Consider the following 27,948-nt stretch of genomic DNA (forward strand, 5'->3'; position numbering starts at 1 on the left):
AATTCAAGCAAAGTATCTAGCATATAGCAGACAATACATGGTTGCTGTAATTTATTATGATTATTTATTAAAAGTTCAAGTTGCTTTGAAGAAATTAAGCAATTAGTTACTGGTCTATCTGGATCTTAGAAAACTCTAACTAGTACATTCAATCAACTTAAGATAATAGCAAGAGGAAGTTTAAAGTTAGATTAATTCAAGTTGCTAAGCAGCTTAAATAGGAAGCTCACCATTTATTCTAGTTTACTTTTTATCTGACTTCATTTTTAGTTTGAGCTGTTTTATGAAATATTTTTTAGTAAATGGCTGATCTTGCTGGTATTCTGCTGTAGTAAAAACTGAGTAAGATATTAACAGTGATTGTTTGAAGAGGGAGGAAGCTTTTGTTTCTAGTTCAACATTTTATGAAATGGATTGCAAATCCAGGCAGTAATCTCAAACACTGGAATCCCCTATACATTAAGAATCCTGGCAGTCTAAAGATTGTAAGCAAAAAGGCAATAAATATGTCAAAAGAAACTTTATAAATGGGTTTTTGCAAGCCAAGAAAACTGCCAAATAACATGTAGGCTATAGATGTACTAATGCATTTGTCTTTCTGACCTTCCGATCTTGATTCGTTTTTTGATGCCATCGGCATCTCTAAGGTTACAATTTGGTGGAGATTCTGGATTGCAGTTGTGCTGTCAAAGGGTCATTCTTCCTGGTAATGAGGTAACTAGTGGTCCCTGGGAGAAAGGAGAAAACAATCAGGTCTTGAAAGCTGAAACATACTGAAGTCGAGAGTAGGTTCTTGGCAGAGGCCCAACTCCTCTTTCTCAGAGCGTTTGTCATCATTGCAACAAAGAAGAAAATGGTGGGGTTTGCATAGACAGCCATAAAGTGGGGACCTAAATAACAAAGAAACACAGACACCCAAATCCCATGAACTGGAATGTACTTGGAGGCTATTTTTGAGAGCACTTTGTTTTTTTCATTTACCATATTGTTGAGTCACATGTTAAGGATGTGGGTCGCATTAAAGAGAAGCATGCTGCTTATTTTGAAGCAAATTATTATCAAATGACTATGCTTCAAAACATTTCTTAATTTCAACTTTAAGTGAAGTCATTTGACTTTGGAACATATGCCTTTGCTAAATTGTTGCCAAAAAAAGACAACTTAATTTTTGCATTCATTGCTTGCAAAACTGTTGATTCAAGATGTGATGGAAAGGTAAGACTTTATTTACTCATTATCGCTAGTGAGACTCACTTCATAAAGCCAAAGGTAAACTTGAATACTTGTCACATTTAGTCCAAATGAAGATTGTGACTAGCCTGTGAATCATATTTTTAATTTAAAGCTAAATAAAAATAGTAACAATGGCAAATAATTTAAAAAGAGAGAATATATGTTAATGTGTATAGTGCTATATATATTAGATTCTATAAGATATCTGAAAAATAATATTTGAGTAGAACATATCTCTAGCCATGAGCAACTCAATTTCATGGACCTTACAGGCACTAATTTTTCATCTACATATGTTCTCTAAACTAGACTTCGGGCTTTATGGCACAGTTTCTGCATTAACTTTTTTTCCTATCTTGAAGGTAAAGATTGGATTATTTTTACAACATTTTATTTTATTATTTTTCTCAATGGCTAATATATCGACATGGTAAGAAACTCAAACAATACAAAAAGATATACAATGAGGATAAGCCTTCCATTCCCAGCACCCAGTGCATTTCCTCTCCCTGACAGTTATTTACTTATGTTTTGAGACGGAGTCTCGCTCTGTCGCCCAGGCTGGAGTGCGGTGGCGCAATCTCTGGCTCACTGCAAGCTCCGCCTCCCGGGTTCACGCCATTCTCCTGCCTCAGCCTCCTGAGTAGCTGGGACTACAGGCGCCGCCACCTCGCCCGGCTAGTTTTTTGTATTTTTAGTAGAGACGGGGTTTCACTGTGTTAGCCAGGATGGTCTGGATCTCCTGACCTCGTGATCCGCCCGCCTCGGCCTCCCAAAGTGCTGGGATTACAGGTGTGAATCACCGCACCCGGCCTTCCCGACAGTTATTCTTAGCATTTTCAATATACCATTCTAAATGTATTATCTGAATATTTAAGTGTCTATTTCTATATATCCACCATTCTTTTTCTTTTTTCTCTTTTCTTTTTCCTTTTTTTTTTTTTTTAGATAGGCTCTTGCTCTGTTTCCCAGGATGGAGTGCAGTGGCATGATCACTCCTCACTCCTCTGGAGTAGCTGGGATGATGGGCCACCACATCCAGCTAATTTTTTTTTTTTTTTTTTTTTTTTTGGTAGAGACAGGGTGTCCCTGTGTTGTCCAGGCTGGTCTCAGTCCTCCACCTTGGCACCCCAAAATGCTGGGATTACCAGCATGAGCCACCACACTTGGTCATTCTTTTTCATATTAATATAGTAGCATAGTTGGGTCATAATGGGAAGCAGAAAGAACACTCAAACTTGGAAAATCGGAGAAGAGTTTACAAATAAAGAAATTATCAGCAAACTTACGAGTTATTATGTAGGGGAACCACAAGGAGACAGTTTAGTAACCCACACTAGTATCAGTGGAGCTGTCACATCTACAGGCTCAAAGAAATGGGGGATGTGATGGTTATTGTAACGTGAACTTGGGAGGAAGAAATCATGTAGGAGAGGAGTAGTGATACAGTTCACCTAAGGTCGAAAGGGAATGAATGCTCTGACCCCATGCTCCTCTCCTCTGGTGCCATGCAGGTTTCCCACTGGCCAAATCCAACCAGCAGCCATGGGACCCAGAAGCTCAGTGATAGAGTCCATATAGGTTGGTCTCCACCAGCAAAGAATAGAGCAGAGAAAGGGTAAGTGACTGGAAGACATCTGCCATACACGCTTCTGCTCCATGCTTTTTGCAGGTAAGGATATATGTTGGAGAGCCTTCCATCCATCAGTACCTATAGATCTCTATCCATTCTTTTGAAAGAGGTAATCTATTTCATTGTGGATAAAACATAATTTATTGAACTGGTCTTCTATTGCTAAACATTTAGATTGACCTTTTGTCTTTTATGAATAAAAACACTGTAATAAATATGCTCGTATATGTGTCTTCATGCATATATGTTCTATATCTTTTATATACATTCCTAAAATGGAACTGCTTCTTATTAATTTAGGTCAAAATGGAATTTTAGTGCTTATTTATCTCAACAGGAAAAAATGAAATTACTCCTATATTTGGGCATAAATTTGTCAAAGACTGGTTATAAGTGCTATTGCCCCAAATCCAAATTATTTATTGCTTGAATATCTAAATTCTTTTTTATTTTTACAATGGTACAATAGTGTAGAAGTTACAAAAACAACATGTACTCAGGAGTTAGTGAGCCTGTGCTGGAATGCTGGCACTGATGCATGACTGTGGGCAAATTTTATAACTTCTTCTTTTTTTTTGAGACAGAGTTTCGCCCTTGTCGCCCAGGCTGGAGTGCAATGGCACAATGTCAGCTCACCAAACCTCTGCCTTCCGGGTTCAAGTGATTCTCCCGCCTCAGCCTCCCAAGTAGCTGGGATTACAGGTGTGTGCCACCATGCCCAACTAATTTTTGTATTTTTAGTAGAGATGGGGTTTCAACATCTTGACCAGGCTGGTCTCGAACTCCTGACCTCAGGTGATCCACCTGCCTTGGCCTCCCAAAGTGCTGGGCTTACCGGCATGAGCCACCGCGCCCAGCCTTATGACTTCTTTATGTTTCACTTTCCTTATCTGTAAAACGGGTATACCAGCAATAATAGTAGCTACCTTGAAGGGCTTCGGAGGGGCTCAAATGAACTGATGTATGTAGATTGCTGAGACTAGTATCTAGCACTATGTAAAAGCTTTGCTGTTATTATTGTGCAATAATTATCCTTTAACAGCTGCCTCTTCTTGCCACCACTTTTATAAAGACTTCTGTTTGTCCCTTGTATACATCTTTCAAATATCTACTTTTCAGATCTTCTCACTTTTTCTATGCAACTGCTTACTTTACACCTTTCAGTATTTTTTCACTTATTTCTCCAAACAACCTCTTTAAACTTGCCCTAACCTACCATGATATACCAATAGTATATCAGAACTTTCTCATATGTTGTTTTTATTGATATATGTTTATTCATATATATGATGCTATAATATATATTGATGCACAGAACATGAGAACAACTACTCTGGTTAGTGGCTTTGTGTTTACTCTGGATCACACCAATGGCTAACTCAGTTGTTCTCTGCAATAGTAACAAACAATGCTTGTTTAAACAACATACCTTCCGAAGGCCTTAGGTTTTGTTTGTTTGTTCATTTGTTTTGTTTTTACTAACATATTTGAGACTTAACAGCATCTGCTAATTTATCTAAACTTCCCTTCAAATTATTGTACTTTCAGCCTTCACCATAACTTCAGGTAATGATTATATAAAATTATCCTTTCCTCTTATTTATCTCCAAACTAAGTTTTCCAAACTTTAAGGGGTAGTTCCTAATTCTGGAATTGCAATTTTCATTAAAAAGTTATTTTCTCTACCAAGACTGCATGATTTCACAAACTAATATCATTTCCTCTTTCCAAACAATCATTTCCAGATTTATCCTAATAATGGGACAGAATAAAATTCAAATGGGCATAGAAAATGTAGTTTTCTTATTTTTGCTCTCATCATGCTAACTTGAAGCCCATTCTGGTTTCTCTCTTAATCTGATCCAATAATTTAAAAGTATCATTAGATAGTCCTTGATATCCAGGGGAAAAAATACTTATCTCTCAGAAATGTTGGTCTCCCACCCTTCTGACCTTCTCGTCTCCAACATGACATCTCAGGAAACTTTTGAATTCTTGTAGGAGGGGTAGAGCATAAGCCTTTTTATTTCATTGTCATTTGTCCATCTAGGCTGCCACTCACTATGTTGGCTTCTGGTGGCTGAAGTCTACAGCTGGTATAATACATAGGATGGGGTCTCTCTGATTTATTGGCGTCCAGTGGTGCATTCTGACCTGCACGTCCTTCCCTCAGCTCTTGCTGACTCCTCAGGCACTGCCACTGCCAGAGGCTCCGTCCAGTCAGCCTCTAGGCCAGATGGTCGGCTTTTGCCATGGAGTCACACCATCCTGTTCAGAATGGACCTTGGAAGGTCCACTGTATTCATGCCACTTAGGAACTGAGAGGGACTTGGAAGGTGAAATAAATCATCTGGCTGCCAGCTACACCATTTTGGCTTGTTAAGTATCTCATGTTGGCATAGCTCCATTCTCCTTCCAGTATTTTCTTCAATTCATCTGTATATATACCAAAAGACAACTTTCTCTGAAGGGTCACCTCCAAGTTGGGGGATGAAGTATGGAGAAAGAGACCATTGAGGTATTTTCCTTCCCCTTCTCCACTCTTTCCATCTTCCTAATTTCTTCCATAATACCCTGGGTCTAAAAGAAGTAGATTGCTCCCTCTTACTGTGTCATATCTTTCTTCTACCTAAGCCTAAAAGGCAGAAGAAATATTCTCTGGGAGAAACAGGGAAAATAACTTGAGCAGGTGCTCTAGGTTTGGTTCTTGAAAAAAATAAGAGAAAAAAGAATAATTTAGACATTCCTCTCTCAAGCAAATGACTTCTTATGACCATATAAGACTATTTTATGGAAATTTTCAAATTGATATTTTATTAATACAAAACAACAATTAAAATGTCAGGATCTGTTCATTTTGGATACTTTTGTAATTATCCTAATTCTCTTTTACAACCACCTGACCTCTTGCCTTCTTCCTTACTAGGGGTTTCCTTGGGTCAATCAGAAAGGAGGTCATGAACTCAGAAAGGTAAAAGAAAAAAGCAGACTATTTCAGAATATTACTTCCAATACACTTACCTAATTAATTAATCTATTTGATAGTACCTACATTCCTTATAGCAAATTAAGTAGAGCCTACCCTTAGATCTTCACATATTATCATTCTGTGACACTCCCACTGAATCTTTCTCAAGTTTCAACATATCTTTCTTACCAAGGTACAATGACTGCACTGCAAAAAAGTGTTCCCGGGTCAGATGAATTATGACATCGCACTGTGGTTCAGAGAAAGGATAATGTCTTACTTTTTCCTGATAATACTTATTATTGTGCAGATCTCATTTTCTGTGGTTCCCTATTACTGATAACTGATGCTGAGCATATGAGAGCTCAAAGCTGATTAAGGTACTTATCAGTGGGAATTCCACTGACTGCAACAGGTGGCTGTGGTGAGATGCTGGGAGAGAGGAAAGATAGAGGCAGGCATTAGTTTCCTCATTTACTCTGAACCTGTCATCAAATTATATTAGGTTAAGAAGCTAGAAAATGGTTAGCAACAGTTGATGAAATCAACTTTTCCTTGTATTGACTCTAATGGAAACAAGTTGTAGAACCAACATCATGACAGGAATGTCAGAAATATAAAGAAGAAAAAAATATTACGTCTTCACGTTAACAAGTGAACATTTTTATTTTTTATTTTCCCATTCCTATTCATATTTATTATATCATTTGTAATAGACAAAATCTTACTGAGGGTAACACTCTCAACATGAGATGGATTTCTCATAATGTATTTATGCTCTAATTAAAGACAATTTGACCTTGTAAGATTAAAAAAACTTTTTGCCCTCAGAAGGTCAAGGCTGCAGGGGGCCGTGATTGCAACACTGCAATCCAGTCTGGGCAGCAGAGCCAGAATCTGTCTTAAAAAAAAAAAAAAAAAAGATTGGGAAAACCTTTAAGACTAACACATCAGGACTCCGACTAGTGTTAAAAAAAAAAATGATGCTTTTTTCTTATGAAGAACTTACCACTATAACTGGTCTTACTGTTAAAATAGCCTAATTAGTTGACGGGGGGATACTAATTTACCATGACAAATATACAAATTTCCTGGTGTTGCTTTTTAAATAAACAGAATCAAATTATTTTTGTCTTAAAAAATACCCATGAGATTATTTCTTGTGATGGAGTATAAATGTCTTTAAGCTTTTGTCATTTAGTTATCACATCATTTTTAGTCTTTCCCAACAGCCTTCAGAGATAATTATCATTCTTGAAGATTCTACTGGCTATATTTGACCCTTTGCTCTTTGAATTTTTGGCTTATTTGAGGGCTAGCTGACATTTTTATGTGTATCTATGAGCATAATATATTTTTGCCTATCTATGAGCATAATATATTTTTAAATTTATTTAGGTCTTCCTCGTATATGTCCTCAATAATAAATTACAATTTTCTCCATAAGAGTTTGCATGTTTGAATAATTTACAGTTTCTTTATATTTCTGTTGCTATAAAATTTGTAATGTTTGTAAATTTTAAATCAACATTGTTGGAGTATAATTTTTATATGATAAAATTATATGTGTACATTTTGATGAGTTTTGACAAAGGTATATACAAATATAATCACAACTCTAATCAAGGCATGTAAAACAATTCTTTCATGCTTATTTGTAAGCAGTCCCAATCTCCACCCCAGCCACAGAAAAACACTGGTCTTCTTTTTGCCATTTTTGGGATCTCCAATTACTCATATGTTAGACCACTTACATTTGTCTCACAGGTTATTGAAGTTCTGTTTAAATTTTTCAACTTTTTTTACTGTGTGCTTTAGTTTCAATAATTTATTTTCTACTTTTTCAAGCTTACCAATGTTTTCTTCTAAAGTGTATAATCGGTTATTAAGTTCATCTAGTGAATTTCTCAATTCAGAAATTGCATTTTTCAGTCCTAGAAATTTCTACTTTAAAAATCTTTCATTGTCTCATTATGTTCATGTTTTCCTTTAAATCCTTGTACATATGTATAATAGCTGTTTTTAAGATCCTGTTTGCTAATGCCATCATCTCTGTCATTGCTGAGTTGTTTTTTATTGAATGGATGTTCTCTTGGCTTTGTGGCATATTTTTCTGTTTCTTTTTGTGTCTAGTTTTTTTTATGGGTTGCTAGATATTGTGAGTGTTATACCATTGAACATCTGAATTTGTATGTTTTTCTTTAAAGAATAGTGTGTTTATTTTTGCAGGTCATTAGTTACTTGTAGACCAGCTTGATCATCTTGAGTTTTGCTTTTTAGCTTTGTTAGGGTAGGTCTGGAGTATCCCTTAATCTAAGGCCAATTTAGCCCTACTGTTAAGGTCATTCAGTAGAGTCTTCTGCAGACTCTACTGAATGACCTAGGTGTTTAAAAAGTTCTCTCCACTGTGACTAACCAAAACTCAGTGGTCTCCCAGCCCTTTGTGGACTCTGTGAATTGTTCAGCTTACAACTTCCTTGCAGTTGTTCTTTGCCTAGCCTCATGAATTATCATCCTGTGTAAATAAACAAAGTGGTATATAGTGAAAGAGTCAAGAAGACTTTTATGCAGATTTCTGGAACTTTATTCTGTTAATATGGTGAAACATATTGATCAGTTTTCAAAAGTTAAATCATCCTTACAATTTTGGGGATAGACTCAAGTTGTTCATAGTGTCTTTTTTCCTCCCTTGCATTTAGTATGCTAAAATTTTATTTAAAAATTTTCCATCTATGTTAATCAGTAAAACAGGCCCATAATTTCCCTTCTCATACTCTTCTAATCTAGTTTTGGTACTAAAATGTTATTAGACTCTAAAATAAGTTGAAGAACTACTGTTCTGCATAATAATTGAAGTGTGTTTTTCTTTGGTAGAATTTTGCCTGGACCTGTTTTTTTGCATAAGCAAATTTTAAATAGCTGGTTCAATTTCTTTAATTTTCAAATTTATGACTTCTTCATATTCCTTTGAATAAAGACATAATATATGTAAGGAAAGAGCATCAAGCTTAAGTGTACATCTCGATGTATTTTTACATATATTATACATTACTATAATGCATTATATAGACAGATACATAGATACAGAGAGCCATCTACCAAACAGATAAAGACTTAGAACATTTCTACTACTCAGAAGGTTCCTTAGCATAATATCCTGAAGGTTTATCCATGGTGTCACATGTTGCAACATTTACTTCTTTTTTAAGGCAGGATAATATTCCATTATATACATATACCATATTTTCTTTATCTGTTTATCTGCTGATGGACATTTAGGTTGTTTCTGTATCTTGGCTATTATGAATAATGCTTCAATGAACAAGTGAGTGCAGATATCTCTTTGAGATCCTCATTTCAATTCTTTTAGATATATAACCAGAAATGAGATTGTTTGATCATATGGAAGATATATTTTTAATCTTTTGAGGAAATTCCATACTGTTTTCCTTAGCAGCTGTGCCATTTTGCATTCCCACATTATGCTAAGTGAAATAAGCCAGTCACAGAAGGATACATGCTGCGTTGAGTCCAGTTACATGAGGTATCTAAAATAGTAAAATTTATAGAATCGAAGAGTAGAATGGTGTTGCCAGGGTGTAGGGGGAGAGGAGAAGGAGGTGGAGTTGCTAATCAATGGACTGAGAGTTTCAGTTAAACAAGATGAGTAAGTTCTAGAGATCTGCTGTAAAGCATTGTATCTATAGCTAAAAGTAATAATACTGTATTGCACTCTTGAACATTTTAGAGGAAAGATCTCATGTTAAGTGGCCGTACCACAAAAAATGTGGAGTTATTTTTAAGGTTTTTTTTGTTTTGTTTTTTGTTTTTGCATCTTTCTCAATTAGTACCTTACCTCCTACTATTCTGAATTCTATCACTGTAGGTAGTTTTGTCTATTCCTAAAATTCTTATAAATGGAATCAAATAGTGTGTGTGTAAAGTGCTTAGCTTCTTTTGCTCAACATAACATTTGTGAGATTCGGCAGAATTCTGTGTACCGGTAATTCATTCTTTTTTATTGCCCTATAATATTCCATCGTTTAAATATAACAAAGCTCATCCATTCTCCTGTTAATGGACATTTGAATTGTTTCCTGTTTGGAACTGTTATAAATAAAACTGCCACAAACATTCTTATACAAGCTTTATAGTGATAATATGCATTCATTTCTCTTAGGTAAATACTTAGGAATGGAATTGTTGGGCTAAATGTTAGGCATGTGTGCAGCTTTAATAACACACTGGTCCCCCTTTATCATAGAGAATATGTTCCAAGACACCCAACAGATACCTGGAACCCCAGATAGTACTGAACTCTATATGTGCTATGTTTCTTCCCATACACTCCTATGAAAAAGTTTAATTCATAAATTAGGCATAGTAAGATATTAATAACAATACCTAATAATAAAACAGAACAATTATAACAATATACTATAATAAAAGTTATGTGAATATGGCCTCTGTCTCTGTTAAAATATCTTAATATTTTCAAACTGTGGCTGAGTATAGAGAGCTGAAAATGTGGAAAGCAAAACCATGAGTAGGGAACTATGGTCTTGCCAAAGAGTTTTCCAAAATCATTGTAACAATTACACTCATGCCAGCAATACATGAGGGGAAGAATTCTTCTACAACCTTGCCCACCCTTGTAATGTCACTCTTTTTAATGTTAGTCATTCTTGTGGGTATGTACTAGTATTAATATACTACTTTGGTTTTACTTTGCATTTCCCTGATTTGGAATGATGCTGTGTACCTCTATGTACTCTTAGTATTTATTTGAATATTTATTCTTTGAAGTGTTTCTTCATGTATAGGATTTTGTTATTGTTATCAAGTTCAAACTAATAATCAGAGAACATGGGTCTTTTTGGTTTTTGTTTTTGAGTTTTTGTTGCTTATGTTTTGATATGTATACTAAGGAAGGAGACCACTATTACTCCTGCTGCCCTCCTCCCCCCGACCTGGCCTAGTTCACAGACAGGAGGAAAGGGAGAAGGCAAAAAATTAGAAAGAAACAAAAGTAAGATAAATAGCCAGACAACCTTGGCACCACCACCTGGCCCTAGGAGTTAAAAAAAGTAATAATAATAACATCAACCCCTGACCTAAACTACTTGTGTTATCTGTAAATTCCAGACACTGTATGAAAAAAAAAATTGTAAAATTTTTTATTCTGTTAGCTGATGCATGTAGCCCCCAGTCACGTTTCCCACGCTTGCTAGATTTATCACGATTCTTTCACGTGGACCCCTTAAAGTTGTAAACCTTCAAAAAGGCCAAGTATTTCTTTTTCGGGGAGCTGGGCTCTTTAGACGCGAGTCTGCCCACGCTCCCGGCAGAATAAAAAACCTCTTCCTTCTTTAATCCGGTGTCTGAGGAGTTTTGTCTGCGGCTCGTCCTGCTATAATACAAGTTTGCTTTACGACACTTTTTTTTTTGGTTAGAAATGTGTGTTTGTAAAACATATACTGTAATTGTTGGGTGGTTCACATCTTCTACATTTTACCTAATTTTTCTTTTCCTGAATTACTGAGAAAAATGTGTTAAAATCTTCCATCATGTTTATGGCCTTTTCAATTTCTTTTTGTAATTCTGTCGATTTTTTACTTTATATACTTTGAAGCTATTAAATACATATGCATTTTAAATAGTTATACCTTCTTGGTGAATTTTTTTTTCTTTTCTTTTTTAACAAGAAAGGAAACCACTCAGACTGCATTCTTTCCCTCTTACTCTCCTGGAAGAAGAGAAGAACCATCATCAATGGTACATGGTGGTTGCAGTGAAGCAACAAGAGCCTGCTTCATGCTCAGGCGACAATGCTAAGACTCCTCCTCATGGCTTCCAGCGCTCTACATATTTAGAGAAACTTCCCTAGTAATGAACTGTATAGAACGATCATGATTCTTGAGAGTATCATCTTGAATTTTTCTTTTCTTTTGTTTTTGTTTTTTTGAGACGGACTCTCGCTCTGTAAGTGCAGTGGCACGATCTGGGCTCACTGCAAGCTCCGCCTCCCGGGTTCACGCCATTCTCCTGCCTCAGCCTCCACAGCAGCTGGGACTACAGACGCCGCCACCTCGCCCGGCTAATTTTTTTGTATTTTTAGTAGAGACGGGGTTTCACTCTGTTAGCCAGGATGGTCTCGATCTCCTGACCTCGTGATCCGCCCTCCTCGGCCTTCCAAAGTGCTGGGATAACAGGCGTGAGCCATCGCGCCCGGCCCCTTGAATTTTTCTTTTTATCATTATTTGGCTTTCCTTTCCTTTCCTTTTTCCTTTCCTTTCCTTTCTTTCCCTTTGTTGTTTTTGAGACAGAGTCCCACTCTGTACCTGGGCTGGAGTGCAGTGGCACAATCCCCACTTACTGCAACCTCCACCTCCCAGGTTCCAGTGATCCTCCAGCCTCAGTCTCCCAAGTAGCTGGGATTACAGGCGCCCGCCACCACACCTGGCTAATTTTTTTGTATTTTTAGTAGAGATGGCATTTCACGATGTTGGCCAGGCTAGTCTCAAACTCCTGGCCTCAAGTGATCCTCCTGCCTCAGCCTCCCAAAATGCAGGGATTACAGGTGTAAGCCAGCATGCCCAGCCTTGTTTGGTTCCTTTCTTATTCCCAATAATGCTTGATGTCTGGTGTCACTATAAATATATTGATTTTATTTTGGATAGTAGTAATATTTGCGTGGTGTGATTTTTCATCTTGTACTCACATTTCTGTGCCCTTGTGTTTTAAGTGCACCACTTGTAAGCACCATATAGTTTGATTTTATTACTGTTTTAAAATTCAATCTTCCATTAAAAAAATCTGTCTATTTTCAATCTGTCCATTTTAAAAGTTAAACTTTTAGCTGGAGAGTTTAGTATAATTAGTGATGTATTTGGATTTTTTTTTTTTTTTTTTTTTTTTTTGGTCAGTTGAAATCCCAGAAGGAAATACATGGCATCATTTGTAAAAACAAACAAACAAACACACACACACAAACAAAACAACAACCATAAAAACACTTACAAAGGTACAGTCTGGGTATAGGAACACTAAAAGGAAAGCAACCCAAAGCTCATAATTGCGGGCTTCATTTCCACCAAAAGTGCTGGGGGAATGAGAGAAAGAAGTAGTTACTGGGACCTAGAGTCAGAGAATGCTATGTGTAGAGTGACCTGACAAGAACTGAGACCTTTGATTAAGGAATCAGCCAGTCTGATGTAATCCCGCAGTGAGAAAGCTGGGGAAGTGAATACTCAACCTTGCTTTTCTTTTTTCTGATCTTCTACTCTTCAGAAACAAGAGAGCAAGGACGTCTCTGATTTTGTCCAGGGGAGTCAATCTCTCAGGCCACACAGCAGGGTAGAAAAGTATATGTAGATGGTGAATCTGGAAAGGCAAACAAAGATACCCAGTCCACATTTCTACTCTATTAATTTGTGTTTTCTATTTATTCTTTTAAAATTTTGCTTTATTTAGGTATGGTTGGCATGCAATAAACTGCACGTAAATAAAAGATACATGACAAATTTAGACAAACATATATACTCTTGAAACCATCACCACAATCAAGATGATAAATATAACCATCACTCCCCCCAGATTCCTTATTTTCCTTGGTTAATCCCTCCCCATGGCTCCCAACCTCCAAGCCCACTGATCCACTTTTGGTCACAATAGTTAAGTGTGTAACTTCTAGAATTGCATATACATGAATTCATATTACATTTAGATAGTTTTGTCTAGCTTCTTTCAATTAGCATAATTATTTGAGATAATTTATGTTGTCATATGTGTCAATAGTTCGTTGCTTTTAATGGCTGAGTAGTATTCCTTTGTATGGATATACCACAAATTGTTTTTCTGTTTACCTGTTGATGGACATTTTGGTTGTTTTCAGCTGTTGGCTATTACAAATAAATCTATGAACATTTGCTTTCAAGTCTTTCTATGGACAGATCCTTTCAATTTTTTTTTTTAATCAAATACCTAGGAGTTGAGCTGGATCATATGGTAGTTGTATATTTAACTTTTAAGAAACTTCCAAGTTTTCTAACAGCAGTATATGAAAGTTTCAGTTCCTCCATGTCTTTGCCAACACTTGGTGTGGTCCATCTGTTTTATTTCAGCCATTTTGATAGTGGGCAAGGATATCTCATGTAGTTTTAATGTGAATTTCCTAAATGTCTAGTGCTGTTGTGCATCTTTTCATGTCTTTCCTTGTAATTTATATGTCTTCTTTGGTGAAGTACCTATCTAAATCTTTTGCCCATTTAAAAATGTGTTTTTTTTGTTTTCTTATTATTGAGATTGGAGAGTTCCTTATATATTATGGACACTTTTTAAAAAATCAGATATATGATTTGCAAAGACTTTCTTCTAAATTGCAGCATGTCTTTCTATTGTTTTAGCAGTGTCTTCCAAAGGGAAGAATTTCATATTTCCTATGAAATCCAATTTATCTGCTGGGTCTGGTGGCTCAAACCTGTAATCCTAGCACTTCTGGGAGGTTGAGGTGGGTGGATTGAATGAGTCCAGTAGTTTGAGACCAGCCTGGGCAACATGGCAAAATCCCGTCTTTACAAAAAATCAGCTGCACATGATGGCACATGCCTGTAGTCTCAGCTACTCAGGAGACTGAGGTGAGAGAATCACCTGAGCCAGGGAAGTCAAGGCTGCAGTGAGCTGTGATTGCACCAATGCACTCCAGCCTGTGTGATGAAGTGAGGGACCCTATCTCAAAAGAAAAGAAAATTTCAGTTTATCAACTTATTCTTTTATACATGATGCTTTTGGTGTCACATATAAGAAATTGTTGCCTAACTCAAGGTTGTAAAGTTTTTCTCTTATATTTTTCTCTAGAAATGCTATGGTGTTCGATTTTACATTTAGGTCTATGATCCATTTGAGTTAATTTTTCACATGGTACAGAGTATAAATTAACTTTCATTTTTTTTAATAGAGATATTAAATTGTTCCTGCATCATTTGTTGAAAGACTATCTTCTCTCCAATAAATTGCTAGTCCACTTTTGTCAAAAATATGCAAGTCTGACCAGGCATGGTCTATTTCTGGACTGCAGTCTGTTCTGTTGATTTGTCCATCTTGATAGCAATACCATCAAGTCTTGAGTACTATAACTTTATGTGAAGTCTTAAAATCAGTTATTAGTCCTTTTGCTTCATTCTTCTTTGTAAAAGTTGTTTTAGCTAGGCCTTGCTTTTAAAATTTGTTAGGTGGGAATAGCAGAATGCTCAGTTTAGTGCTAATTATTTCCCCACTAATGATAAAAGACCCTTCCAAGTAGTCTGTAAAATGCACCATTAATTTTGCATTTGCCAGTATGGCTGCTGGATATAGAAATTCTTTCTGGCCCCGTGTGAGCACCTGGTACTATTTCCGCTCATCGTTTCAGATTGTCCTTTTCCTGGCATCAGCTAGTTTTCTTATACACGTATTGATTCATATTTTGCTGAATACTTGAGGGTATCCTCTATGTTTATTTTACTTTAGGCAGTATTTCCTCCCCAGATTGATCAGGAAGATTACTAAATAATAAGTATTTTAGAGAGTATGTATAACACATGATTTAAAGCGAAAATAATGTAACTTTATCTCCACTGGATCACTTACAAAATGCTTCAGAAAATGGAGTTCTGATGCCGTTTTGGTCCTCAGGGCATATGGATAGATTCAACACAATGATTATTCAGTATCTTGAGTCAATCTGGTTAGTGACTAACAACTTTTTCTAATAGAATTCTTGATTCTCACTCTGGCCAATCCTGCCTTGTGTCCAGCCATAAAAAATCTGGTTAATGTCCTAATAATACTGGAGAGCTCCGTCTGTCTTTTTCTGACAAATTGCTTAGCACAATCAGAGCAGTTCCCTTTAGACTGGCAGCAAGAAATAGTGCTTTCTGTTCCTCCGTCTGATGGTTCATTTGGCTTATTATTTTAAATTGGGTATAATAAGCTCCCCAGGATGATTTTCCTTCAGCGTTGACTGGTCTTTGCATTGGCTGATTACACAAATTGACCATATTGCCACTTGTTTCTGGTTCTTGAGGCTAGAAACTTGATTTGGGATTCCATGATGGAAAGGAATATTGTGATCCTTCTGGCTTAAAAGAGACTTTATTTGCTTGACTGTTAGCCGAAAAGGGATCTAAACAAAGTTGCCAGAAATTTCCTTCTTTTCTTCATATTGCCTTTAGTGTTTATTATTCATTTTATTAAATCAATACTTTGATAATTAATGCCTGCTACATTCTTGATATTTTGTTTCTCCACTTGCTGAATTATGGGTTTGCTAATATAGTTTGCCTATTCGTTTTTTTTTTTTTTTTAAGCTGAAGAACTTTAAGCAGGTGAGGTTCCTTTTGCAAAGCCTGATTGGCATGTGTCATTTAGTCTGAAATTTTGGGATTTATTCTGTATCATTTTGTGTAATATTAATTGATTTGAAGTTAATCGAAATTTCTTTAGTTTCTGAGAATCCACATTGAGCTTTAATGTAATAAAACATCTTAATTGTTTGCCTCGCTCGTTCATATGTGTACATTTAACGTAAGTGTGAACTTCGAAGTTAAAGAATTGGGAGGGTTCCATTGAGGAGAGGGCATGAGGATGTATTTCCCTTCCTTCTGTCTCTTTCCTAAGAAGACTGTTCCAATTAAGTATAATAGAAAACAATGTAGGCCGGGCGCGGTGGCTCAAGCCTGTAATCCCAGCACTTTGGGAGGCCGAGACGGGCGGATCACGAGGTCAGGAGATCGAGAGACGATCCCGGCTAACACAGTGAAACCCCGTCTCTACTAAAAAATACAAAAAAGTAGCCGGGCGAGGTGGCGGGCGCCTGTAGTCCCAGCTACTCGGGAGGCTGAGGCAGGAGAATGGCGTGAACCCGGGAGGCGGAGCTTGCAGTGAGCTGAGATCCGGCCACTGCACTCCAGCCTGGGCGACAGAGCCAGACTCCGTCTCAAAAAAAAAAAAAAAAAAAAAAGAAAAAAGAAAACAATGTATAGAGCACAGACCTTTATTGCAGCAAATAACATAGAATAGGCATAGGAAGTCCCAACGATGTAAGCATCAGATATCTCTTGGATGTTTTCTTATCTGGCTTCCATCATGTTTATCACCTCTTACTGCTCTTAACTTCCGTAAGATAACTTCTACTGAGTAACAAAAGCCATCTCAAATCATTTAATCATCCAAGGGCCAGCAATTACTCTTATATCTAGCTATCTATGAATATGGTTATTAATAACTTCTGTAATCTAAACTCACTCATGAATGTAGTTTTTTAATTCTTGCAATAATGCCCCTTTAGAAATTAATTTTAGGGCATCCATTAGATAATTTCCCGTTAAATGACTTATTACTTCAACACTCATCTGTCAGAGAGTATAATAGGAGTCACTTCTGATTTTACCTGAGATTCTTACTTCCCAAGGTAGCCAAAAACCAATCTTGGGGTGGGGAAAAAAGGAGTAAGGAGGCAAAATACCTGGACTCACTTTGAAACCTGGCTTTTATACATGGGGACCTCATTATCTAATTACTTCATTGAAGTTCTAAAGTTATTAGGCAGTCTAGGGAAAAGTCCATTACTGAATTAACCACTTATACAACTAATCCCCATCCAACTAGCTCTCCTGGCTTAGCAGAACATTTATATCAGCCTATTGTGTCAATGTCTTGGTTAGTCTCTCACTGACTATCAAATATTATAAAAAGCCAACAATGCGATATAATATGATACAAATTGACTGCAAAGAGAAATTATACATATTTCAAAAGTTGTAGAATTTTATGAAAGAAATGAAAGTAATGTTTGTGAACTGCATACATCACATTTTAAGCCACTATTTGACATACAGGGATCTGGCAGAGTTAATTTAACAATCAGAGAAGAGAGATCAAGAAGGAGGATGACTAAATAGAGAATGTGAATATCAAAGTCTTAGTAGGACCCTAGAAAAACCTAATTTAAAAAAACTTCAAATAGTTTCCAACTGATAGTCTTGTGTTGCAGAAGTGAAATGTGAAATGATGGGTGTATTATCCTGCCTTATAATTTTGTTGGGAAAATTAGAACAAAAGTCAATATTTGATTTACTCTTCTTGATTCTGAGTACTGCATTTAATTATAAAATATATTTTGTTACTTATAAAATAAAATGCATTTGCTTCAATAATTTTTACTTTAATTTTTATAATTGTTCTCAGCAAATCCTTTTGAAATGTGTTTTTTATCAAATTACGGTTCCATTTTAAGTGAATTCACTCGGAGATGCCTTTTGCTGACACCAATTAACCCTGGGCAATGAGAACCTCTCAGGCAATGAAGTGATCCATTTTCTCCTTCTCTTTCACCCTGCTAAATCAAAGTTTAGCCTAAAGCTGCTTCCTTACATATTTTAAGTTCGGCCTAAAGGTTTTTTGTACATCATGAACTCTAACAAGTGAATGTGCAAACAGACCATAACCTGCACTTGTGCCAATCACTGAGTTTTGGACAATCAACTGTAGCCAACTGTTTGAACCATGTTCAAATAAGGCTAATGCCGAGCTGTAACCAATCCAGCTGTTTCTGTACCTCACTTCCGTTTTCTGTACCTCACTTTCCTTTTTCTGTCCGTAATCTTATTCCACCACATGGCTGTGCTGGAGTCTCTGAGCCTACCCTTGCTCAGAAGGCTGCCTGATTTGCGAATCGTTCATTGCTCCATTAAAATCATTTAAATTTAATTCAGCTGAAGTTTTTATTTTATCAACTCTCCTCCACTCCCCACTCCATTCCCCGTTTAGCTCCTTGCTTTCTCTACCTGTCCTTGCTGTTGTGTGGTTTTCTTCTTTCCTAGCTATCATCTCCTTTGGTGAGGCTCCAGCTCCTGGAAAACCAGAAGGGTAAGTGCATGTTGTCAGTCTCCTGAGATGTTTCTTGAACTGCTGACATCTTTGCAATTTCACGCTATTAGGAAATATGGAAAATACATTTTAGGTCTATATCCCTACCCTTATTCCTAACCATTTAAAACAAATAGTCATATTCTATGAGGGCTGGTTTACTTTTACTAAATCTTAGGAAGGAGAAAAATTGCTATAGTGATAATTAGCTAGCCCCTCCTTAAGGAGAAAATTGATGCAGAAAGTTCCAGAAGGAGAGAGTAAGAGGGTCAGGTCTTTAAAAATGTCACCTGATCCCCTTTGAGAATCAGTCTTGAGATTCGTACATGGTAAATGCTCAATAAATATTCACAGATTGGCTAACTGGCAAATAAGAAGCCAGTCCTAGGACCCAGTGTTTTCTCGTATTGTCAATTCGCTCTAGAGCAAAGTCATGAAAAAGCCTGGGGCACAGTGCACACTGCCTTTGTTGATTGGGGCTTAGATTATTTGCTAGATTGATTGGTGTTTCTTTTTCTTTCTTTCTTTCTTTTTTTTTTTTTTGTTTTTTTTGAGACGGAGTCTCGCTCTGTCGCCCAGGCTGGAGTGCAGTGGCCGGATCTCAGCTCACTGCAAGCTCCGCCTCCCGGGTTCCCGCCATTCTCCTGCCTCAGCCTCCGGAGTACCTGGGACTACAGGGCCCACCACCTCGCCCGGCTAGTTTTTTTTTTTTTGTATTTTTTTAGTAGAGACGGGGTTTCACCGGGTTAGCCAGGATGCTCTCGATCTCCTGACCTTGTGATCCGCCCGTCTCGGCCTCCTAAAGTGCTGGGATTACAGGCTTGAGCCACCGCGCCCGGCCTGATTGGTGTTTCTCAACCACACAGGGAGCTTTAAAAACTGATGACCAGGTTGCACCCCAGGCCATTAGGGAGGGAACCAGTGCTAGTACATATAAAATTCCCTTGATTATTTCAGTGTGTAGTCAAATTGGAAAACCATCTTCTTAGATAATGATATTTCTATGCACTTTCCTTATGGCTCTGAGGTGTCAAGTTTTCCTTTTAACTTTCTCCTCTTCTTTTAAAATTACTTTTACACCAAAGAGAAGGCATGATGATGTCCTTTTAACGTTCTGCAGCAAGCACCAGTGCAGGTAATTTGACACTGATGGGGAGGCTCAAAATTGTCCTGGGAGTATGACGAGGCAAAGTGCTCATCCTGGTGCTGTAACTCATCTAATTTAGCACTGGGGTCAGGTTGAAGCCTCTCCCACCATGGGAAAGCCTTTTTCACATACACAGTTCTCAGGTGGACCTGCCTCCACTTCTCTTCCCTGTTACGACTCTGATTACTATGAATGCAGACAGCAGCTCTTTGAAAGGGTGCCAGGGCTTGGAGATTGACGGAGGAGACATCCCTCCTGCAGCTGTACTCTTTCTCCTTGGCTCCTTCTTGTGGCTGCTGTCAGGCTCACTTCTTGAGATGTTAAGAATGAAATATCGCTCTGGTTTTCTTCTCCCCAACCCTCACTTTTTTTGGGTGATATGCAGCACAAAACAGTCTAGAAATATTCTTCCTATGCCAAACCACGGTCAAGTGTGAACCTAGAAAACACATGAAGCAGACAAAATTCCTGCCCTGGCAAGAAGCCTACATTTTAAACTGCACATTGAAAAAAGCATTCACTAGGATGTAATGTAAACATTGACTTACAAGCTTTGGTGTGCTCCGTGTTTGTGTTGTATAAGTAGCTTGTTGAAACTGAAGGGGAAAGAGATTTATAATCTTACGTATACAAGTCAGGCAATGTTCTGTGGGGGAAGAGGGATTTTTAGGAGCTCTTTAAGTGAGGATAATGTGAGTATTTGGTCTTAATAAGCAGTGAAATGAAAAAAGAGGGTAACATTTAAAGAAAGATTCAGTTACTCAGGAAAGCCAAGTTAATGTATTAAATAATGGTATACAGGTATCAACTATGTTTTATGTTACTACTAAGCAAAAGACAGTTGCAAATTCTTCTATATCCATTCATTTAAAATAATATTTTTGACATAATAAACACAGCTAACATTTATTGTGTGTTTAGCATGTATAAAACACATTTATTCTTCAGGAAAATTCTATGTGCTAAGCTACTATACCCACTTTACAGATGAGGCATTGAGAAGTTCTGTAACTTGCCAAAGGTCACACAGGTAGTAAGTGGCAAAGTCAGAATCTCGACTTACAGTCCAGCTCTGGATGCTCGGTGCATTAAGTTGACTTTGATTGTTCTGTGTTATTTTTTGTTTAGTATAACTGCTGATATTGCTTATTCTACTTTCTTGCAACTGAAATAAAATCTTGTCAGTCGAGTCACTTAATTCCACTGGGTTCATTTGAGATGAATGATAATTACTAGTGGCATCTAGTGATGTTTATTCTGTTGATCTGATATAATAAATGGAGAATTTCTGGCAGAACATTGGAGTATCAATTAATTGATTTATTCACAAGTATTCATTTTCCTGAAGTGAAAATTAGATTTTGTTCTTTAATAACTATTTTTTCTTTGACAAAAATAGGAGAAATAACTAGTAGGTAATTATAATTTATTTAATTTATATAATAGCTAACTCAAACCCATTTGGAAATGATAAAGAGAGGAAATTTTACGTGGATAGTAGGAAGACTACAATAGCTTGAGGAAATGTAGGAAAAGTTATGCAAATGGATGTAGATACTAGTGAAAAGCTCCGTAAAACATGTAGCAAATGTAGGTAGACTTTCCTATAATCAGTTCAATAGGCATTCAGCACTGGTTGTATGTCATAGTTACAATTGAGGACAGTATCTTAGAAATTCAGAATTTAAAGATCTATAGCAAGCAGTAGAATGCCTGGTCCTTAGTAGGCACAGGTTGAATATCTGTTGAATGGTTATTACAGAATAAATTAAAATCATTGCCACAAGACAGAAGGACACAGGCTCAAACTTCTCTTTTTGTAAAACAATTTTTATTTGCATATTTTCTACCCAAAATATATGTGGCAGATATCACTAGTGAATATTAATTAAGTGGGTCACATTCAGCTACTCAACATTTCAGATAAAAGATCGTCTTGAAAGAAGATGGTAACCACAATTTCTTCTAATGTCCTCGGGCACTATAATCAACTACCTTCTGAGTTGCCAATCCTGGTGTAAGTGTTGTTTGCCTTTTCTAGGTCATCTTCTTTTTTAACTTGATTTTTGTTCTTTAATTGTCTAAAATATATCACCCACTTTCAACCTCACGAAAGAGCACATAGGTACGTGGGGCATTTTACCAAATCACCTAATATCAGTGCTTTTTCTTTTTAATTATCTACTTTTTAGAAGAGATAAGTAATAGTACCAAAATACCATTTCTCCTTTTCTTTCTTTTCTAAATGGCCAACATGAGGAAGTTGAGAGTCTCTGGTCACTCCTTCCGGACACACACAGACACCAGCATCCAGCCTCCTTTTTAACTCAGCATATTCCATTTTCCATGTGATGCTTTGAATCCATGCTATCCCTTCTGCTCTTTCTGTTCAACCTGATATTGAGACTGGCCCAAGCAGAAGCAAAACCAAACCAAACCAAACCAACAAAATCAGGTTGGCTGTCCAGCATTCTTGTCAGCTCCTCTGAGCCAGTGGATGGCACCTGGAAAATCAGAGGTGACAATTTTGTGCTCTGGTTTCTGTCCTGTCATGATGGAGATAATAATACCTGTCGCCGAGTAGTTGGTGAAATTCAGGTGAAAGTTATTGTGAATAATGGCCACACAACTGTATGGCTTTAAGCCAGTCCCTTGTTGAATGAGAAGCAAAATCTAATGAGGAGAGTGACTCTGAAAATGAGATCGTAGGTTTAACAGCTGCATTTCCAAACCTGAAATGGAAGACATGCAGGGCTCTTCTTTGCCTGAGCTTTTGGTTGGGGCAAGAGGTGCCCTGAAGTTCTAATTTTCAGTCTGTATCTCAAAGGTAACGTCTAGAAATCAATTTTCTGCTTGTCCTCTTGTTTAGTCAAGGGGAGAAATTTGCTGCTCATGAAGGGCTGAGGGCCTGACACCACTTCAAGAGAGCGCTCCAGGATCACAGGTTAAGGTATCTTCTGCGTAATCTCGTCCTCCCCACACTGCAGACAGCCTCAACCTTGACCTAGAGGGAATTTCCTTTCTAGAGGAGAGCAAGGAAATTCTGTTTCCATGTTAACAGAGGGAGGTCTCCTCCTGTCACTGACTGCTGCTGTTAGCTTTGTGGGCTCTGGGAGCCCAATTATGTGTGGAAGCATTATAAAAAGGAGCCAGCGCTCAAACTGGCAGGCAGAAGACACGGACACAGATTCCGTCAACAAATAAATGGAACGCGCTTGTGTGTTGGTGCACACATTTGTGGTTAAGAAGATTACCTTTCAAAGTGGACTTACTGTGCAATTGGAAATGAGCTGAGACCCCCATTTCTATACCTTTCCTGCTTGGATGGTCTGGATGTCATCGACACAGCCAGCAGAGAAAATAACAGCAGGGTTAACTGTTCATGCAAGTGTAATAATAGTCTTTAACAGAAGAAGAGTAATTACCTTTGTCTAGTTTTCCCTGCTGTAAAATGTAATAAAATAGAGACCAGTGTCTGCTGCTGATATGCACCAGGCCTCTCTTCTGAAATACACGCCAATGACTCTGAAACACCCTTTGCTCGCAAGCTAAATTCACATCTTAATTTTGAAAAATCCATTACTGTAGGGTAGATTTCCTGAATGCGTTTGACAGCTCGCAGGCCAGTGCTATTAGGCGAGAAGTCTCAAAGCAGTGGGAGATTTACAGCCTGGGAGATCATAGAGCCTGGGTGGGTGCAGTCCCATCCCCCATCGATTCTCCAATGGCGAGATGACAGGAAGTATCTGTGTAGCAGAAGGAAGAGCTTCAGAGGGGTGGCTTCATTTGGAAATAGAAGCCCCTGTTAGCAGCCGGAAGCAGTGGTGCTGAAAAGCAATCGCTGGTGTCAAGAACTTTCTTAGCTAAGCAGTGCAGCTGGTGGCAATAAATAGCATTCTAATAAAGGAGGATGTTCAATCCATGACATAAGCACATACTGTTTCAACTACCAAACGTAATTTATGAGAATGCATATGTCTGAAATGGATTCCCCCTATACACTGATGAATAAAAATGCAAAGATTTCAAAAGGAGGAAAAGATCTGCATTTTAAATCAAAGTAAAATGGGGAGATCGATGAGAAGTACGCTGCTTTTTAAAAGTACACTATGATACATAACATTTTAAAGATGTGTTGGGTGTCATATTGTACAACTACCTCCATTCCTAAGAAAGATGGATGCTATTTTCTATGATAGTGAATGCTATATTTATGACACGGGGTCTTATAACACTCCACCTCTTCCCAGAAGCTGCAAAAACGCAAATGCTTACATTGAATGTCTTGGACCTTACTTTCGAAAACATAAGCACATGTTCTTACCTAAGCTATTGATGAAACCTGGTCAGTTTCACATAATCCTTAAAACAGTTCTGAAGGAACTCGAAAATGATGAACCAGAAAAGCCATGTGTACTGTTAGGCTTAAACAACAGGGCTCATTTGACCCCTTAACTCATTGACTCTGCGTGAGCAAAATAAGTTATTAGTTTTGACATAACCAGTGGTTTATTTTACCATCTACTGCTGTTCTTTGTTACATGTTCTATTCATACCACATGTTATTGCTCTTTATAATTATTGTGGAACACAGCAATTGCACAGACTGTATCATATCCCACTGGGATAAACATCGTGGATGAGGGACCAGAAGAACTTGCCTTTGACTTAAAGTTTATTCCCACTGCTTTCTTTACACGAGAAAGATTTTTCACTGATGGCATTCACAAAACTAACTCTGTGTTTTAATGACTATGGAGCCACTTTGAATAGCACTTTATTCAGGAACTCCAAATGCCAATTTGTTTTCTACTGTGAGGTGTGTGTTCAAGCTTATGAAACGAATAGCTGGTTAATCTTTTAAGCTATTACTCAAGGTAAAAATCCACTGAACCTGAAAGCAAAATACAGCATTTACACTGCTGTTCTTTGAAATTTATTTTCCATGCTGTGCCTGTATAACTGTTTATTAGTAACATATTTTTGCTTTAGAAAGGAAGCAAAGATCTGGTAAGCTCAGATGTCAATGGGTATCAATATTTTATCATTTTGTTGACTTTGAAACTCATTACCTAGTGATAGAGAAGCTGAATTTCTATTCTCTTCATGATGGAAACATAAAAAATTAGTAGCGTTGCAGCAAAAAGACATACTGCCAAATGGATATTATTGTTATGTGTTGTAATTGTAAGTGCAAACCCCATCTAAATAAGGGCAGATATATTTCCACTGTACAATGTGTTTGTGGTTTTTTTTTTTTTTTTTTTTTTTTTTTTTTTTTTTTGAGACAGAGTCTCGCTTTATCGCCCAAGCTGGAGTACAGTGGTGTGATCTCGGCTCACTGCAACCTCCGCCTCCTGGGTTCAAGCAATTCTCCTGCCTCGGCCTCCTGAGAAGCTGGGATTACATGTGTGTGCTACCACGCCCTGCTAATTTTCGTATTTTTAGTAGAGACAGGGTTTCACTATGCTGGCCAGGCTGGTCTCGAACTCCTGACCTTGTGATCTGCCCACCTCGGCCTCCCAAAGTCCTGGGATTACAGGTGTGAGCCACCGCACCCGGCCAGGGCAGACATATTTCAAAGTACCATATTATAAAGTCAGGAACCACTATAGAATAACATGAAAGCTTTGACATGTTCTCCTTGGTGAGGAGAAAAACACTTTAGATAATCAAAAGGGAGAGAGCTGCTAGAAAGATCTTGCTTGACTCTGTCCCCTAAACTGTTCAGAACCAGATGGTTTCAGAGATACTATACATGAAGCTGATAGATTTCAACCCAGTGGTTTCTGGGAGAATTCTAGGCAGGTGCCATCAGGATGTGCTTAAAAAGTTAAACAGCAGTAATGAATTCCCTTAAATGTCTCTTAAAATGCATATGGATTCTCCAAAGTCCGTACTTTGATTTTGTGTGTGAGGCTGATAGCTGTAAGTCCAAACAGGGGAATGGAGCTAGTCAAGATTTTAAATCACTTGCATACATGTTCTTTCTCTAAGTCAGCAACAGGGAAAACCTGAAAGTTTATCTTACTTTTCAAGGAAGCATAGATGAGCATATGGTGAACATCAGTTATCTTAAAAGTAAGTTTTGGTCATGGCTGAATATTGCCTCTTTTTTCTGAAATCATTAGCTCAGGACTGAATTAACCTGACACACATGTACAACATTAAAGAGAGTGTTGACAAGAAACTTCTCAGTCATTGTTCCACATACTAGGGACAAGTACACACCTTTGTTGCTGATTGTCGATGGAACTTGGACAATTTTAAGTGCAAAAGTAGAGTTAGGAGTGGTACCACTCTGACTCTTACACTGAATTGCACCATGTAAATTGAGGTGTTAGAATCATCTGAAGTTCCTTTCGGAAAACATGACCTAGTGGCAGTTGCCTTGGTGTAGTCTTTCACTGATAATCTTCAGTATTCTCACTTTTAACAGAAGGAAATGTGCTTTCTACTGCTAATGAAATTCTTGTGGTGGTGTAAGAGGGAACAATGAAAAATTTTGAAGAACACAAGCACCTAGTGGCAAGAATTTCCAAGTCTGGAATTGGGGTGCCCAGCCTCTCTCTTGAATTCTGGATTCATATTTTCATCCATCCACTTGTCCTGGTACCTCTTTCAGCTTGATGGGTAGTAAACGCTGGCTCTTGTCTTAAAGGAGAAATTTCTTTCCACTCTCAGTGCCAGGGAAAGGTGAGTCTTTATTTTTATCCTCAGGACAATGTGAATCTCACACTGAGACGACTTCTGTCTTTGCTCTCACCATTCAGAAACGTCAAGCCAAGTCGGTCTTTCTTCAAGTAATCATATACATCATACAGCATGCATTTTGAGTGCTAATTTTAATCTTGACTTCAACTTATTTCTCTTCACCTTAATTTCCCCATTTATTTCATTTTTAACTCTTTTGTAATGTTTCTACCCCAGCAAGGCACCCCCAAATCCATTTATACAAAAAAGAGGAACATAAATAATCCAAATTTGAAAAATGTCATTTTCTTCCCCATATCTTCTTTATACTCAGTGCTTTAAATTACTGAATTCTCCCTTTTCTTCAGTCACCATTTCTATTCAGTCTCCTTTTAAGTATCTCCTGAAGCCACTCCCTGTTTTTCTGTTCTCCTGCTATTGCCTTAATTCAGGTGGGCCATCTGATTGACCTCCCTTTTAGACTCTCATTTTAATAAATTCCATCCCCATGAGTATGGTTATTATTTCTCTGCTTACAAATATTATTATTACTTCCTTGCTGAAAAATTGGCTTTGTACTTCCTGTAGGCTAACATCTAAATTTCTGCCATATGCTATTTATTATCTGACCCCAGATTTTCTTCTAGGCTTTTTCACTGCCCTTCCTCATAATCCCATGCAACCTGCCACCCAATAATGCTGACTTGCTAATAATGTCCTGAATATGCTGCATTTTTTTTTTCATACTTCCACGTCGTTTTTATGCTATTCTGTTTGCCTGGAAAAAACAATCTCTGTGCCCTAACCCTTGTCCCTGTATTTCCTAGAGAAAGACTGCTTCTTGTGGAGGCCTCAGCTCAAATGCTATTATCTTCCAGAAATGCCCAGGCATAAATACTCTCTTCTCTCTGCCACCTTTCAACTTGGAATAAGTTTTCATGGTGGCATATCCCACAGGTATTTTAAGTATTTGTTCACTTGTCTCTTACCTTGATGAGACCCTAGTTTTACAACAGTAGGGTCTTGTTTTTCTTCTTTGCATCCTCAGTGTCTAGCATAAGACTTGGCACATTGTAGGTGTTCTATAAATGTTTATTAAATTAACGAATAGAGGAACGGATTACCGAATAAGTGAAGGAATGAATTCATAAATCACTTACCTCTGGTCAATGAGAGAGAGAACCAGATTCTCTTGCCCTGTTGAAAATACAGGTGATTTCCACATTTTTACCAGTTGTTACGGGTCGAATTGTATCCCTTCCAAATAACCCCTAGTACCTCAAAATGTGACCACATTTGGAAATAAGGTCATTGCAGATGTAATTAGTTTAAGATGAAGTCATAAAGGAACAGGGTGGGTCACTAATT

At 37.5% G+C, this 27,948-nt stretch overlaps 2 long non-coding RNA genes and 1 other non-coding gene across 3 annotated transcripts in view; 1 reads left to right on the top strand and 2 right to left on the bottom strand.

Moving 5' to 3' along the window:
• The window catches only part of LOC105492793 (uncharacterized), a 39,743-nt gene that overhangs the window by 5,844 nt on the left and 5,951 nt on the right, over positions 1–27,948 (top strand). The window contains exons 2-3 of the long non-coding RNA XR_011606173.1: positions 2,748–2,851; positions 3,451–3,568. This is a non-coding gene — a long non-coding RNA (uncharacterized lncRNA). The remainder of the gene's footprint in view (positions 1–2,747; positions 2,852–3,450; positions 3,569–27,948) is intronic.
• Positions 596–27,865, bottom strand: LOC139355473 (uncharacterized). The gene is made up of 3 exons (XR_011606174.1): positions 27,741–27,865; positions 13,090–13,217; positions 596–728 (listed from the first exon to the last, which is right to left on the bottom strand). It is a non-coding gene; the product is annotated as an uncharacterized lncRNA (long non-coding RNA).
• LOC112428718 (small nucleolar RNA U3) lies at positions 11,547–11,766 on the bottom strand. Its single transcript, XR_003020763.2, has one exon. It is a non-coding gene; the product is annotated as a small nucleolar RNA U3 (small nucleolar RNA).

This window comes from Macaca nemestrina, chromosome 7, assembly GCF_043159975.1.
Source record: "Macaca nemestrina isolate mMacNem1 chromosome 7, mMacNem.hap1, whole genome shotgun sequence".
In the NCBI taxonomy this organism is placed as follows: domain Eukaryota; kingdom Metazoa; phylum Chordata; class Mammalia; order Primates; family Cercopithecidae; genus Macaca; species Macaca nemestrina.